The 13,654-nt window shown below is 37.8% G+C and overlaps 1 pseudogene; it reads left to right on the top strand.

Annotated features, from left to right (window-relative positions):
- Nucleotides 1-13,338, top strand: part of LOC148216647 (uncharacterized) — a 28,397-nt pseudogene extending 15,059 nt beyond the window's left edge.
- The last annotated feature ends 316 nt before the right edge of the window (nt 13,339-13,654 follow it).

The following is a 13,654-nucleotide window of genomic DNA, read 5'->3' as shown; positions in this document are numbered from 1 at the left end:
ATCAGGGTTTCAGAAGGATTTGCTACCCAGTGCAACCTAGATATGGCAAATATTAAACCTGAGTTTTTGTGCATGCAAAGCACTTGCTCTGCCATTGAGCTATGCCCAACATTTCGTGATAATTATTGATGCCAAATAAATCAAGTTAAAATCACTGAGATATACTCATTTCACTAACATCAGAGGAAAATCTATATTTCATATATCTTGAGTAGGGGTGTGTATGTAAGAGAGAGTGTGATATAAGTTGTTTAAAGGTGTGGATGTTTACGTGAACATTATGTGTGATGTATTTGCTTATTAAAGACAGTATTAATAATTAATACATTATAACAATATATTTTTAAAAATCTTCATGTTCTTCCATGTGTCCAAGGTATGAACAATTTTTACTAATCTAAGTTTTGCTTCCATTAGCTTTTGTAGGCAGGTGACAAAGTTCAAGAGGTGAAACCGCAGATGTTATTGCTGCTTCAGTTCAGGATTTCTAAATGGAACTTCATTCCATGTTAACATGAAGCAAAAGTTAAAAAAAAAAAAAACTATAATGGAACTGCAGCAAAATGGTTGAGAGTCTTTTAGTTAGTAGTAAATATTTAAAGACTAACAAAAACTAAATAGCATAATAGTCCCTTGAGAAAAGCCAGAGAACAACCTAGCCCTCTGGAACTGCTTCATAAAGGAACATTGTGGCAGTGCGTAGACAGACTGAAGGTTCTAAACAGAATGCCTCATTGATAAACATCTGACATTTTCATAGAGGGGGACTATCCATTATGACTTTTCATTGTATCTTAGTATACGTTAGAACCATTTTCATTACCTGCGGGTTAATTTATTTTTAATGAAAAGTCTGATCAAATGGTAGCTAAAAATCATTAAAATAATGAGCATGGATCCAGAAAAGGTTGATACCAGAGCACAGAGCCGTTCTGAAGAATTATGTCAGAACGTTATGGCTTCCCCGAGTCTGGAACTACATCCATAAGACAAATACAGTACAAAGAAGAAATTAGGAGGAAGAGTTTTAGTTACTGCTTACTCATTCTTATTGTCCACAATTACATCTGAGATAAACTAGAATTGAGACAGCAAGAATCTGAGGGGAGAACTGAGCATTTGTTGAGGTGTAAAACCCTCCCTTGATGAACAGCCTTTTTTATTAGATTCAGTCTTTCCATGGTTCACAGCCAAAATGTTCACCTCATTTTCACTGGAAGAATAGCACTATTATTGAAGTTATCGTGCTTTCTGTCTTCCAGTACTCTGTTCTGCAGTAAAGAGCAGGGAGATTTCACAACTGTCCAAAAGAGCAACCGCGCAGCTCTCCTAATCTTCCAGAACTAAATCAGTAGCCGTGATCTTCATAGCCCTGAACAACCATAGAAGAAACAGGATGGTAAATTGGTTTGGGAGGATAGTTTTGTGCAGGATAGTGAGAAAACATTCTATTGCCCAAAGCATCAATTAAATGAAAGTGTCACTTCATAATCTATGAAGGTAGTGAGAAGGAACACCTTGGCTCAGCTTCAATATAAACTTGCAATTTTATTAACGCAGATAGGCAAAGACCTCTTATTTTAATCCTCACTGAATTATTTTGAATCTGGTCCTACAAGGGGTTCAGCAGGCTTTGCTTCTCCAGGAGTTTTTTGTTCACCTTTCTTCTAACACAATAAACAATTTGACTACACAAAAGCTGGTCTATTTACATTTAGTGACTCCAAATTAAGCTTAAACTTAAGCAACTCTTGAGTAGCATTTCAAATTTCATTTTTGTTAGCAATTCACTAAAATATTTTCATACAGCTGCTAACCCTAAAATGTTTCTGGAAAGCATGAGACAAATGCAAATATGCAAGGTTAGAATGAAGGGCAATTAATGAGACAGTGCATATGATTTTCATAATTCCATCAATTTTACTTTTTTTAAGAAAAAGATTCAATTCACATATCACTCTATTGCAGTTTCCAGTGCAGGGAGCATTTCAAATGGACTTATTTTAATATAACCTTTGTAATAACCAGACCTGATTTAAAATAAACTCAATATACCCCCAATGTACTGAATAATCGAGCGCATTCCTTACCCCATTTTATGGTAGAGATGGTAGCAACCAATAAATTTTCACCCTCCTCATTCATATTTTCTGACCATGTAATAGTCTGTGGGAATGACCTTGGGATACAGGAGGAAGAGCCACACCCTAGACAACCATCATGCAAAAGGTATCTCAGCCTGCAGAAGGAAAAGGGGCATGGGAAGTGTCTCAGAAGGGACCCTCCCTAGTTCTCTGGAAAGTAAAGGCAAGGGAGGGGAGGGGCACTTTCAGACTTGCAAGATTCTGTTACTGTAACCTTACAATAAGGGTACTGTTAGTACTCGTGGTTTGTGTTTCTTGTCTGGACTACCACGAAGGCCTGACAGATCATCCCTAATGGCTGAACTACATATGCCAGCAATTCATTCTTACAGACTAGATCAATCAACATCAAGAAGAGGCCCATTTTCAATCAAAGCTAGCAATACCACCACACATTAATTCAACCACTGCCTAAATTACTTCCCCACAGTGGTGTGATGGTCGCTATGACATGCTGCAAAATACTTCTGCGGGCCTTGTGTTCTGCATTCAAAAATTGAAATACTGAATGTATACTACTGAAGGAGGTAGAAGGTGCTTTGTAGAACAGAAAGCCATAACTGGCATAGCAACCTAAGACCGTGGTGGATGCATATGATCCAGCTGAGTGCTGTACAAAGGTTTGCAGAACACAAGAAGTATGAATTCCACCCTATCAACCCTGCTTGGTAGACCAGACCAGGAAATCAACTCCATGGGAAGGTTAAAACCAGTTTTATTGAGGTTGTCTATAATAACAGAAGCTTAAAGTCTGATTCTGCTGCATCTCCTTCTCCTTCTTATACTCCATTGAATTAGGAAGGCATCTGCCTGAGCCACTTCCAAATGTAATCTCATCGTTATGGACTTAAAAAATGTTTCAGCCCCTTTTGCCTAAGTAACAGTTCCTGCATATTTCCATCAATGTGATCAACCTTACTGTCTATACAACTCCACTGGGATGTTCAAGTTGAACATTTTCACATAATTACATTGGTGTGATGGGGAAGGCACCAGTGAAGGGAAAGTGGGACATAGACCCCACTGGCACATATATTAATCAAACCTGAGCCCCAAACATGCACCCGCCTATGCAGACAACTCCTTGTGTTAGCCAGCCACAAAGGGACAGGATAGCAATGACAAGCTGGGAACAAAAATCAAGAATTCAGCTTCTTTGTGCCACCACAGCAGTGGGTGCCACTCAAATGGAATCCAGTGTGGAAGCCCTGTATATACCTAAGGCTACGTTCATTTAGGTGTCATGGAATTTCATATGCTTAAATGAATGTGTTTAGGTTCCTCCATCAGCCCTTCTACCCAATATCTGAAGTTCCAGTTCCAGAGGTAGAGTGAGTGGGGACAGTAATGGAGGCACAGCTGGCAAGTCTGACTCCACATCCCCTCCATGCATTGTTTGGCTGCATGGAAAGACCCTTATTGAAAGTGAACTGATTCTTTTCCCCCATTTCCTTTAAAGCCTTCTCCATGTGTAATATAAGAAACACCTGGTACAAAGCTTAACAAAAGAACTTAGAAAAATAGATAATGAATTAAGAGACAAAAAGAACTGGGAAAATTGAGTTATCTAAAGAGAGATAATAATTGTGTAGGTAGGCGTAGGGGAGGGTGGAAACCTGGGAGAAGTAAGGTTAAGTTGTGTGGGAGAAAGGGTACATGCAGAGAGAGAAGCAAGTAGCATATTCCAAAGTGATTTTTCTTCAAGGAGGGGGAAAAAGTGTGTAACGGTAACATCTGGGGTGGAAAAAATCTCACTTTCAAGAGTCAAAGCCATTGGAGACATCAGAAACTGGTTCCTTTATTAAGCTAGCAAAGAAATACAGCAAGCCACACCAAGACCCCCACTTTTGGGTCCATCCGGATTTTATATAGGTTGCATCGCATTCTAAGGCATTACATCACATTCTAAGAAGTGACATCAGAGTACAGAATAATTGAATAATTGTTTTGCAACCATCTAGAAAAGAAAGCAAAGGGTGTCTTCATTGGAAAGAGGAATGCCTACTTGTTCAGGGAAGATAAATCACAACACACGGGCAATAGCTTATCAAAGGCACAGAAACCAAGTAGATTAGCCTTTCATGTTATTATAATAGTGAGACTGAATGAGTTTAGTATCTCTGTCCTTAAGTAATCCAACATAACCAGGGGACACCCGACATACATTTCAAAGCTTCCTTTTAGACACGGGAAGGGTGTTATATAATAAAGAATGTGGATCTTGTTAGTGCCATGAAGATGACAATTTAACCTTGTTTACATATGAAGTGAGAAGAATGCTGCACTTCAGAGCAAGCAGTTTTGTATAAAGTTGCCAACCATCACAGCCTTCTAAGTTCTATGCAGTTCACAGAGTTTATTGGCTATACCCTCTAATACTACTACACATTCTTCTTGTAGGACTTTTTTATCCTGCTCTTTCTTCAGATTCCTCAGTATTTGTACATGCTTTTGCAAAAAATATAGACGGTACAGACCATTTGCTGTTCCAATGCAGACAGCAAAATATCTACAATCCTCACTGTTGTGATATACCTGGATATTGTAGGTATATTGCTATTGTGTTTGTGGCTTGGTTATATTTACTCTGGCATTACTTTGATTCTATTAGTCTTTATAGGATCACAACAGAAAGTATTGGGAAGTTCAACTGTTAATGCTTGACAAATATTTCAAGGGATTTTGGTTCTCTAAAACAATTGCGTTCCATTTGAAAGGATGAGAACTTCAGAACAAAATTTAAAACAGTGTTGGTTTTGTTTAGTAAATGAGATGGGTGTGTTTTGTCTGTTTCTAATATGTTGCATCTGATTGGCCTCCCTGGACTGTTGTTGTTGAAGTACTTCTGGTCTCATCCATTACTCTGTAAAGGAGATCTGATGCAGCTGAGAGGCTTGACAAAGAAATGGAATCAAAAGTGTGAGAGGACGGAGCATCCTTTATCACTGCAATTTTTACAGGGCTTATAATAGCCATGTTTGGGTACCATCCCCAAAATGCTACAATATCATCTACACAATTAATGCAAATTAGTTTTTTCCTATTATAAACTAAACACTCCATTGCACCTGTGAAGAATGCTTACAATGGGGTAGTGTCATTCAATAGCTCATCATCTATAATTCTATTTTGCTTCTTTTTTCCTATTCAAATTGCGTTATAGAAAGAAAAGACATGTACACAAACACATACAACTAGGAGTGTTTTTGTGCTCTAGGTAAGTCAGTGGTAAACAAATTTAAAATCAGGTTTATGTTTTCCTCAAACTTGGGAGCTAGAGAAAAAGCCATCTTTATATATAGCACAACAAGGAGGAGAAGAAAGGAGGGAAGGAAGGAAATGTGTGCATAGTTTTCATTATATTTAAATCATCTTCAACCAGCACGTTTCCTTGTAAACACCATAAAACCCATACTCACAATCTTACATTGTCCAGATTGCAACTTCAGGGACCGACTTAAACAAGTCTGTATTAATTTCATCCTAAATAGATAGCAAGAGTTTCTCCAAGCTGGTTTTCTTCATTGCTTCCTTTCTTTTCTGGGCACTCAACAAAACCTGGATCCTGTCCACTCTCAAAAGATCTTCTCTCATAGGAGCTGTTTACAGAACTACGTACCTACCAAACAGCATTTAGGGGAACTGCACCCCTTACCTGATGCTGCCAGAATCTTTTCAATCCTGTCAAGAGTTGAATAATGGAGGAAAAAGGGAGCATCACCACACAGAAAAGGAGACTGGGGAAGGTGGGCAAGACTGGGATGCAGCTATCCTGTTCCTTGAGACTGGTAGGCATGCTTAAAAGGTTTTTTGGGGTAAGGGTGTGGGCGTTTATGGGTATTTAGATTCATTACTCCCAGTCTGCTGTGATACCAGGAGTGATTCAGGCTGAGAAAGAAATGCCTGAGACTATAAAATGGAGAACTGGGGATACCGTGAGAAGAGGAAGTTGTCTTTGATCTTGTGCTTCACTCTTTCCTTACATATGAAGAAGGCTGGTACATGAACAAATAAATGTGTCTTCTACTGTTGTGGCTGATTTGACCATCAGCTGTGAAAAAACGTGGCCCAGGAGATTCCTTTTTTTAACTAAAGATACTCTGGCATATGACTTGTTATTTCATTTAAGTTAACAACACAGTTAGCCTTCTAATTAACTGAACGTGTCCTTAAAGAAGCTTAAAATCTGTCAGTATGAATAGGATGCACAAGTGAGTAAGCATAGGAAATGTAATTTGCAAAGAACCCTCTGCTTTACAATACATAATGCTTAAAAATACATGCCTTCACTTTATGACAGAGAATAGAAATAATCTAGCAAGGTCAGAAGTTGTGCCTTTCTCTACTAGGTAAAATCAGCAATGAAGTTGCATCAGAGAATGAATGCTGCTCCTTAGGAAAAACACATTTCTATGATGCATTTATATTCTGAATATAACTAGGGAAAAAACAGATTTCCCAAGCCACTAATAAAGAAAAAAGTGGCTTAACCACATGTTTGAAAAGCTTCAGAGATACACTTTTAAAGCAAACAATAACAATAGCCAAGGCCATGAGGCTTGAAAACTTTTTCTGGCTCCTGAATTGCAGTGAGAAAGGGAAGGCCCTTGTTTTTAAAAGCTGTATGAAACTTTTCACTAGAACAGCAGAAATATTTTATTGAGAGTAGTGTTCTAGCTTTGCCTTATTGTTTGCCTGACTAAAATCTACAGAGTTGCTTTATACTGTTGCTGGCCAACGATAGTCTGCTTTGACTAGCAACAGTTCTCCAGAGTGTTAAGCACAGTGACTTTGATGCAGTACTATGTGAAATCCTTTTTTTTAAAAAAAGAAGTGGAACTCTGGACTGACTCTGATATGTTCTCCATGCAAAATCTTGGGTTCTACCGCAGATCTTAGCCATGCATGATAACATGAACACCATAAGATGCTTTTACTCTGAACATTATAATTCAGCTGTGATGATCACACATTTTCTCTTATATTTTTAGCCCTAGTTTTTTCGTCTGCAGGTTCAGCAAATGTTAAGATCAGGAATCTACTGAGGATATCAAGGGGAAACATATTCAGTAGTTGCCTGTGGCTGCCACTGAAAGAGAAGAAAAGGCCCAAACCTTTGCTGAATGTTAATGGTTCTCTATAAAATTAAAGAGTAGCCCTCTATCCCCCCGCCTTTTTTTTTAGCCAAGAGATGGAAGGATGTTCCAGTTGTGACTTCTTTCTACTCCTGATTTTTTTCCCCATCTTAATTTTAGTTTGGCACATTCCAGATTACTTTGAGGTTTTACATCAACTAATTTGTACAGGTATATCCATTTTTACATATGATAGGCTCCCCTTTATTGGGCATGTGCAAGTAACAGCTAGACAGCCATCTATCCTGGATGCTTTAATTTCAAGGCAAACTCTTGTTTCTATGATTTCATGTATCAGTCCAGATGTTTACATTTTGCCAACCCATTATAAACCTTTGCTTCTAACAAATTTTCCATATCATTTATTTTTATAATTAAGCATTTCACTTTTATTTATCTGTTGGTTTATGTATTACTAGAGCTTCTTTGCTGTACCAATCAGATGCATTTGCGTGTTGAGATATCCCTGATATACATATTTCTGTGCTTTTCCTGATTAAGCAGGCTGTATCACAATACCCAGTGGAGTCTACATTCCAAAAAATGAAATTCCATTTGTGTTTTGAGCCAACAGTGAAAAGATCTGTACTCTGCTTTAAAATCAAATCTAAGGAAATTTCTCCCAAGCTCTCTTTTCACCATTCTGGAAAATCGGTGGCAAAACAAGTGTAATATTTAAGCTCTTGAGGTGTTGTTGTTGTTGCTGTTGTTGTTGTATTAGTCCTAGGATTAAATCCTTATTCAATGACTTTGCCTCCAGCTCACAGACAAAACCAGATAAATTCAAGAAAGCTATTTGTCTTCCCAATCTGCCATGATTGAATTCCCAGTCAGCATGTAGGCTCTGCGCACCAAGAAAGCACCAGATTGGGGAAAGCTGCTATAGGCCAATCTAATCTTGGAATGCAGCTATAACAATGTTTCATAAACATTGACTTGGAGCACCAAGTGATGCTACAGAGTCAGATTCCTGAACTGTAAACAATCAAGCAAAGAAAGACAAACCAGATTTTCTTCTAGCTAATTACATTTGCCTCTGATCTAACTTGCAACCAGTTTTAAGGGGGCAAAGAAACTCCCATTCTATGGAAATGGTGCCTTTTGAAAGAGATGAGGCATTTGTCTGCTTACCCATTCCTTCCTCAATTTCACAGCACTGAACTGCTTATTTGGAAAAAAAAAAGGCTGGACCGGTGCCTCCAGATGACTTACACAACTTTCCGTGAGCTATAGAGTGATTGAAATTCTAGGAAGCCTCTGTTTAGGTTATTGAAAACTGAAAGCTGTCAGCTCCAGCATTATGGATGAAGCCCACAGAAGATGCCAGAGTTCAGCTCTTCAGCTGTTACTGTTTGTGCCAGTTGAGTTTGTAATCCATAAATAATGTGGATATTTACAGCTGAAAAAGCTCCATCACATACAAGCTATTTGTGTTTACATTTGTAAATATTTTAATGCATTGGGTTGAAAGATTTAATTGGGAGAAACAAGCTAAGGCTTGCTCATTTGTATATATTCATTCATTTCACCTGTGCTAATTGAAAAACATTCATTATTCTGACACTGAAGGCAAACTTAAAAGCAGCAAATGCATACTCCAGTAGGAGAATAAAATGAGATAGAAAATCTATTTCAGTGTTTTTACATGCAAAACTGTATGACGGTTTCTTTAGGTTTGGTTTATTGCACTGTGAGAACCCAGCAAATTGTGGTTTGTTCAATAAATCATGATTAAGCAAACTATGTACAGTAATGTGAAATAAGGAAGCAGGAGAGTGAAAGCTTTGTTGTAATCAGAAATTCGGCCATGTCTCATATCAGAAAGCCTTATTTGGGATCAGACTACAAAGCATTTCACTACAACAGCACACAGGTTATAGTGCTCCATTCCTATCAATACTCTTGGCTGACAGACTAGTCCAGTGTTTTTCAACCTAGGCAACCTGAAGATGTGTGGACTTACATCTGCCAGAACTCTCCAGCCAGCATGCTGCCTGAGGAATTCTGGGAGTTGAAGTCCACACATTTTCAAATTGCCCAGGTTGAGAAACACTGGACTAGAGCAAGAGATGCTGTGGGACAATCTTACCTCTTATGTTCCACCAGTTAATAAAGCTGAATGACTATTATAACATATACTCCAAAAGGGGCAAAATCAAGTCAAAAAGTGGGTGTTGCCTCTAGCTTACTAGACCAATTAACCATGGAGCTCAGTGGCCAACTTTGAGCCAGGCATGCTCTCTCATCTTATTGCCTTTTGGAAAACATAATTATTGCTAAGAAAGCAAGCTGTATCCAACAGGCAAAATCTGAGCTAAGATTTCCTGTAGTTGTCCATTCACTCACTTACCATACTATCTCCAAAGAGGGCTATGAAACTAACACACAGCTGAAAAGAAGAAAAAAGCTGATTATTTCCTCCTTTAATTTCTTTTCAATAGAGTTCAGGTTCCATACAAGAAAAGTGAGCTATGTCTTTTCACTTGCCCTAGTCTTCTTTTAGTGTGAAATTCCAGATGGATTTTGCAGCCATTTAAAGAGCTTATTAGTCTGAACTTGCTAGCTGGAAGTAGTACTTTCTATAGCTGTTTAACCATCTTTATCTCCTGTTTTTTATTGGTTAAAAATAGCTTTGCTGCTCTTGTAATGCTAAAATATTTGTCATTCTTGTATGTGTTCGTAGCAGCAAACTATTAAGCTGTGGAGTCCTTGGTGCTCTTTGTGCTAGGTTGTTTGTTTGTAATGTTTCATTACCCAGCAGCCAACACCCAGATAAGCAGGGATTACCACCAGACAAACAATCAAGCAGTAAACAACAGCCTAATCAATAAACTATCAAGGAGAAAACCACACCAACACTGTCAGGGCAAGCTACTGTATATAAACAGGGAGCAAACCCCACACTCACTAGCACTGATGATGTTACCTAGCCGGGTAATGAAATGTCTGGAAGCAAACAGCCAAGCTCAGAGAGCGCCAGGGACTCCACAGGTCAACCCTGAGCCACATATAGTCTCTTCTATTGAAACTATTAAGCATTTGAAAGCTGCAGCCTACATACCATAAAGCTGGAAAAATATATCAGTTTTACCCTTCTTTGCAATCTTTTGTCTTCATTGCTATATTTAGAATAAATATGTGAGATTTTGTTTGGTCTTCCAAGTGTGTGTGTTAAGTGTATATACATGTGTATATGTGTATGTGCCACAGCTGTTTAGAGAGGTTGAATTAATTTTACATGATCTGGAGTTCAAGCAGAAATTGAATGTGGTTGCTGAAATTATCTGATTATTGATATTTCATTTATTTCTTTTTTAATGCAATCACAATTCAGTGTTTGACTTTGATATCAAAGTCCAGCATTTGACATTGAAATCTGTCTCCCAGGCCATGTTTTACTCACCTCCCCCAGAAGAAAAGTACTGCAAAACAAATGTTGATCCTACCATAGGTCATGATTTGCATTAATATACTTTCCAAGGCTCCCAAATGTCATGCCATGGAGAAAGAAAGACATCTTTGGGATTTGATACTATTTTTAAAACTCAGCTTTTCCTTGAAATCAAGTCCATAGTATCCCATCAGGAGGGAGGATTTTGCAAATCAGCAGACAAATGCACACATGTGTGTGCATGCATATGGGGGACGAAGAGTTGCTAGCACCTGCTTTACTTCCTTTGTTATACAAAGGAAGAAAGTAATCCTGCTTGTTATTTCATGGAGTACTGGAATTTTGTGGAGTGGCAATAAACTTGGTGTTTGGCAGGTTTGAAATGGAGAAAATGGGCACGGATTGGCTATTTTACTCATTCTATTCACTGCTGAAGAGAAGCTACTGGCTAGCTCATGATGAGGAACCATTGGCTGAAGGTGCTTCGCACTCACAAGCATAGAAGCAATGCCATCTTGAATGTATCTTCCAATTGCAGGTGGGGAGGGGGAAATGCAGTTTTGATTTAAAGATTTTCAGAAAAAGTGTATAGTGGTGTGGTAGTGCTCAGTGTAATGTAATGATTCAAGCCATAAATTGTGAATTATAAATTCTAGTTCAAATTAGTCATTAACATCCTGGATTACCTTAAAAAGCAACTGTTCCCAGTACGGCCTTGGAACTGTAATGACCACACTGTGCAAATATGTGGATATCTGGATTTTAGAATATAAATTAAAATAATGCTAACTGCGAGAGTTAGTTCTCACACAGGCAAAGAACACAACATAATTGCAGATCTAACCATTGAGGAAACAAAGGGTAAGATAAAGAGATACAAAAGGTTTTGAATATTGGCTCTATAAATAGAGCTTACTCTTGAAACATTGCTGACACTGGAATTCTTTCATTCTGGTTTACTGTACTTATGTCTTCAGTATTAACTACCTATCAGCTTGACTAATTGGCTTCAGATCTGCTTACCTGTTGAAGACTTATGCAAACTAAGGTAGAAGAGAACTGAATATTAGCTCGCCAGCATACAGCATCACTCTTTTCAATCTGGCAAATTCTAGGTCAGCCTGGTAGATATTTATTTCTCGAAACTTTTCCCAGCTCTGCCAAAAGATGCTCCATTCCAGGACCTACTTCTTAAGGCTATTCTGCTCTAAGGTATTTGATTTTCCTCCTGGCTTTTAAAAAACAAATTAAGTCCTCGCATTTGCTTTATATGAATGATCTGAAGCTTTATGGAAAATCAGAAATCGAAATCTAGTCACTGACAAATACTGTAAGAATTTTTAGCACATATATAGCAATGGAATTTGGTCTACAGAAATGTGCTACAGTAGCAATAAATCAGGGTAAAATCACAAACAATAATGGAATTGAAATGCTGAATGGCCAAAGCATCAGGAGCCATCAGGATGAAGCCTACAATATCTGGGCATTTTACAGTTGGATAACATCAAGCAGGGACAAGTTGAAAATGTGATCAGTAAGGAATACATCCGAAGAGTGAGAAAATCGTTAAAGACAAAATTGAATGGTGGAAATACCATCAAAGCCATCAATACCTGGACCATACCTGTTATACAATACACTGCTGGAATTATTAACTGGACGCAAGCTGAACTGGACAGTTTGGACCAAAAACAAGAAAACTCACAACTATTCATAATGCATTACATCCCCATAGTGATATTGATAGATTATACCTGCCCCACAGAAATGGAGGCAGAGGTTTACTTCAAGTCAAACAAACTGTTGAAGAAGAAAAGCTTGCATTGGCTGATTATGTAAAAGACAGTCAAGAACAATCACTAATGCAAGTTAAAAATTGGAACTTACAATAAAAACACGAACAGAATGCTGGCAAGGAAAAGCATTACATGTTCAATTTCTACAAAAGATCGAGGGTAAAGTGGATAAAAATAAAACCTGGCAATGGCTTATAACTGGAACATTAAAAAAAGAAACTGAAGGCTTGATTTTGGCTGCTGAAGAGCAAGCTATTCGAACTAATGCAATCAAGGCCAGAATGGAAAAATCATCAAATGATTCAAAGTGCAGATTGTGCAAAGAAGCAGGAGAAACAGTAGATCATATACTCAGCTCATGCAAGAAGATTGCACAAACTAACTGTAAATGACATGACTCAGTCACCAAAATGATTCACTGGAACATCTGTAAAAATTATCTGCCAGAAATAAAAAATTGGTTGGAACTTATAGTTGAAAAAGTAGTTGAAAATGAGCAGGTTAAATTATTGTGGGATTTCCGAATACAAACTGATAAAGTTTTGGCACATAACACACCAGATTGAACTGGGGTTGAAAAGAAGAAAGTGTGGATAATTGATGTGGCAATACCAAGGGATAGTAGAATAGAAGACAAAGAATTGGAGAAGATCACCAAATATCAAAATCTGAAAATCGAAGTAGAAAAGTTAAGGCATAAACTGGCAGTGGTGGTCCCAGTAGTTATCAGCACACTGGGTGCCATACCAAAAAGCCTTGGACAGCACTTACAAAATCTGCACATTAATAAAATGTCCATCTGTCAATTACAAAGCACCACACCGGTTAGATCTGCACATATACTATGCCGATACCTTACGACATCCTAAGTTCTTGGGAAGAACTTGATGCAAATAAAGGCCAACACCAGCTAAAGAACTGGCAGCTGTGACTTCACATTGTTGTGTGTAATAAGAATAAGAATAAGAATAAGAATAAGAATAAGAATAAGAATAAGAATAAGAATAAGAATAAGAATAAGAATAAGAATAAGAATAAGAATAAGAATAAGAATATATTAAACTTGTATGCCGCCCAACCCCAATGACTCTGGGCAACTGTATGCATTTTTAACACCTGTATTTTTGTTTAACAACAAATGAGGAAGAAAAGCAAAAACTCAACAACTAAAATCTTTTAAAATGT

Source organism: Python bivittatus, unplaced genomic scaffold (genome assembly GCF_059951505.1).
Source record: "Python bivittatus isolate LINGU-HERP-01145 unplaced genomic scaffold, Pbiv_v1 ctg000080_np1212, whole genome shotgun sequence".
Lineage (NCBI taxonomy): Eukaryota > Metazoa > Chordata > Lepidosauria > Squamata > Pythonidae > Python > Python bivittatus.
This window is presented reverse-complemented; position numbering and strand designations above follow the sequence as displayed.